This window comes from Macrobrachium nipponense, chromosome 15, assembly GCF_015104395.2.
Source record: "Macrobrachium nipponense isolate FS-2020 chromosome 15, ASM1510439v2, whole genome shotgun sequence".
Taxonomy (NCBI): domain Eukaryota; kingdom Metazoa; phylum Arthropoda; class Malacostraca; order Decapoda; family Palaemonidae; genus Macrobrachium; species Macrobrachium nipponense.
In genome coordinates, this window is record NC_087208.1 from 90791709 (window position 1) to 90796081 (window position 4373).

Here is a 4373-nt window from a genome sequence, read left to right on the forward strand (position 1 = left end):
CCCGGAACAATGTAGTACTGGTATAGAGATAGCACCTCCAGATGTTTACCACAACCCATAAGCGGTCAGCCATGGCTCAACCCCGTCCCCTCCAGTTGTGATCATCATCGTAGAAGAGGTAGTTGTCGCATTGCGGTCGCTGGGGTGGGTGGAAGGAGGAACCCAGTGTTACCAATTATACTCTGTTTTTTTCCATCTGTCCATCAGCCTGTGGTGTTTTTGTATGGTAACACTGCGTCCCGGCTTAAGACAGGTACATTCAGCTTACATTCAAGCGTTATAATAATATCCTATTTCGAATATTAACGGTGTAATTCGCATACAGTAAATTATTAAAACACTTTTCAGTTGCAAATGTACACCCAGATATCCTTTTATTTACCCAAAACTTACACAGCGTAACTATCTAAAGCCCGGGACGCAGTGTTACCATACAAAAACACCACAGGCGGATGGACAGATGAAAAAAAAAGAGTATAGTCAGTTTTCTCGGCAGATTATTTTTTGCATGGCATCAAAAGCTGGACATTGAAACTGATGGTTTCTATGATGGACGACTCTCACAAAACTCTCTCTCTCTCTCTCTCTCTCTCTCTCTCTCTCTCTCCTCTCTCTCTCTCTCTCTGTATATTTTATATATATATATATATATCATATATATATATATATATATATATATATATATATATATATATATATATTATAAGAGACTTAGTCAATGTGACATCGGAAACCGTAATGTATGAATGAATGGGATCCTGCTTATTTCTATCCAAGTTTCCGTTTTAATTTCTTGTATTTATCCAGCGAAATATTTTTAAAAACAAAGACTCGAAACATGTTAAATTATGTGAGAGTTGACAATAAGACTAGGCAGATTATTTGACATGCTTAGCGAATATAGATATGAGATATCAAGGTAAGAATCTATTTAAGAAGATGCTCTTTGCTTTTTGGAGGCCATTAATTGAGAATTACTATTTCGCTCACAACAATACTTATGGGGCGTCGAATAGATCATAGATATGTACTAGATTTTCCAGGGAATATATTTCCAATAACTGTGCATTTCCCCGCCACAACTAATAGAATACTCGAGCTAAGAGTCTCAAATCTCGTTTTCAAGTATTTTGCCCCAGTACTGCAGCATGACGGATGCCGTTTTATCAGATACTGAAATCCGCTTATTCGGTTACTTACCAACTGACATTTCAAAACCCCTACCGAACCCATGTGAGGGCTTGCGAAGGCAAAATTGCCGTTGCTATAGTGGTTTGAATAATGTTTTAGTTAGCTGCATGCCAACAAGAGCTTTAGCCCAAAATGCGAAATACGTACAATGCCGCGTACAAAACGATGACCATAGTCGATGAGTCTAAAAGTTACGATTTAGTGCTTCGGACGCGCCGTTGATAAGTAGGTACGTAGCCGGCGTACGATAGCGAAACTTTTGGCTTTGTTAGTCGATAACTTCATTTTTTGTTCTTTTTTGCACAAACAGGTATATTTCTAAGGTTCTTCAGATGAGCTTATAAAGCATTTGGATACGAGCTAGTTACATATTATTATTAATTAATAATAAACGGCAATGTGATTGATTGTTTGTCACTGCTTGTAACATTAGAAACAATGATTCCCGATGTAATTTATTTGTATCTGTTATAAAGCTTCTTTGTAATCTGCAATAGTTTTTATATGGAAATCAGGACCACTACATAAGCGTTCTAGATTTTGCTCATAGGTACATTTCACCGATACAACGAACGTGTAGCATATCAAACATAACATAGATTACCATTTAAATTATTCTTATTTTATATTATTACATTCTTTATGGATTTTTGTTCTCTGTACGCAAAAAAAAAAAAAAGCAAATGCTGAAAATTTTGCCACGGGTCAATAATAATGTAGTAGTGAGCTCTATTAGTAGATCTCGTAATATAAACGAGTATATAACTGGTTATTTTGATGAATTATAAGTATCTGTTGGTCAAGTTTTTGCCAAACAATTGACATCATAAAGACTTCACAGTGGAAGCCTTGGGTTAAACAAAAATGAAGTATTTGCTCAGCATGGAGAAACTTATCTATTGAAAATAGTAAAAAAATAGTCTGTTGGGTCGATACCCTATCTCATTGTTTGCCGAAAATAAGTGACACTTTCAATACTTTTGCCATTAGGAAGCAACATATTTCCAAATCTAGCTTGTTAACCAAAGTAGCGATGTAAATTTGTTCCGAAACTAGAAAAACTAGATTAAATGGCGGCACATTTTCCGAAACTCACTCTAGACCGTAAGTAGCTAAAAAAATACAGATAAGAAGTCGAGGAAATTACCTACTAATGCCTCAGTATTGCAGACATCCGTTTCTCTTACGTCTTCAATCCTTGATCATCCACAGGTGTAGTCCTTGCTCTGACTTTCATCATTACTGTAATCTTAGCAGAGATTCTGCCACTGGCTGTAATGTAACACATCGTAAAAAAAACAGAAGTTTTCCATTGGGACAATGTGGGGTCATTTTTCTCATAATGGCTCCTATTTAGCCAGAGAGAAAATGAGTTCAGAATAATAGTTCACTGTAAAGCTTTTGATATGTCGTTTCCTCCCATTTCTGGGAAGACTCAGAGCACATGAAAATGATCCTTCCTGAGGTAAAATTCTCGTATTTCTTGACCCAGCTGTTAATGAAAATATTTACATGACTGTTCAGGGTATGGTAATTTCATGGTATTTTATCAAAGTTTACTAACTCCAGTTCTGTTTCAATCGTCAAACACAAAAATAAATCTGTATTTTAGTGATTTCTTTTTACAAAAAATGGCACTGCCTTTGTTCTAAATTTCCTCTTTCTGGAAAATATTCACATACTTAAATTAATTAATCCCAGCGTTCGATATGTCATCTGAATTATAGTAAAATAAACTTTAGATATCGTCTTGCAGACGAGTTATTTCAGAACTTTTCTCCTCAATCCCTCTCTCAAATACATGTACGCACACAAACAAACACACACTCAAACACTCACACAAATGGACACTCATTCACATTTTGAACAGGGAATGTTTTAAAGTTTTGTTTTATGTTGTCATCTCTCTCTCTCTCTCTCTCTCTCTCTCTCTCTCTCTCTCTCTCTCTCTCACACACACACACACACACACTTATTTTAAACTTCGTAAATGCGATTTTATGTTATAGAACGTTAATCTGTTTTTGTGTCATTAACTGCTTCATATCAGTACATAAAATTCCAACAAGGAATTTAAAACAACCTCTCTCTCTCTCTCTCTCTCTCTCTCTCTCTCTCTCTCTCTCTCTCAATTTTTTTCCATAGCACATTTTATTCGAGCTTATCGGCCATGTCCTCACATTTCCTTAACCACGTACTCCCGACAAAGCGCTACCACTTTCCCGTAAATCGTACAATTCCTTTCCTCGTTTTCATTCAGAGAAATATTTCTCACAGGCGATAATGGTCCCCGTGAATTGGACTAAAATAGTGTTTCTGTTTCGGAGACAGTGTGAGCACTAGATTTTCGAAAACAATTTTTCATTGGCGACAATTGCTTTTCATAGTCTTGACCGAAATGGGCGAAGGGCATTAGCTGGGTATGAAGTTTATGCCTTAATAGAAAAAGTGTTTAAATTCATTTTCTTTCTATTTCAACTTAATATATGTAAAGACACTGGTGTGTGTTAATTATAAAAGGGACTGAGACATAAAAAATAAAGTACAATAATGCGACAAGTTTGGAATGGTTTTGATTCAATACCTTTTTATGCTTGGGTGGACATTTGGTTAACAGTCAAGATGAAGGTTTGGTTAAACCAGGCACGAAACTCGATCATTTTTGTCTGAGTTTCCTGAATTATCTGCATTATGAAACAGTTAGAAGTTCAGTTAAAAGCCTAGAAGTCAAACACCAATTTAGGTAGTAGCGGGAATTTTTCAAGGTGGCAGTGAATGGTCTCAAGAGTGCAGATGAACTTGAATTAAAAAAAGAGAATAAGCATCCTTATTTGCAGCAAAACGGGGGAAGTTCGGGTTACTGTAATTAATTCAGAAAGTTTTCTTATTTCCCGTCGTCGGGTTGACAACATGATTTATTTTTAATAGGCAGAAAAAGGTCTAGATAGTTCCCTAATATTGACAAGCCCTCTGCAGACTTACCGAATAAGAAAAAGTTGCACTTGCTGGTAATTGGAGACCCAAATGTTCGGTTTTAAATTTGTCCCTGAAAACTTTTCTTTTTCCGAAAAAAAATTTTTTGGGGGGGGGAAAAAAAAGGGTTTTTTTTTTTTTGGGCAAGTTTTTTTGTTTTTTTTAAAAAGTAAAACTTGGTTATCATATTCTTAGTATGAAAAGAATTT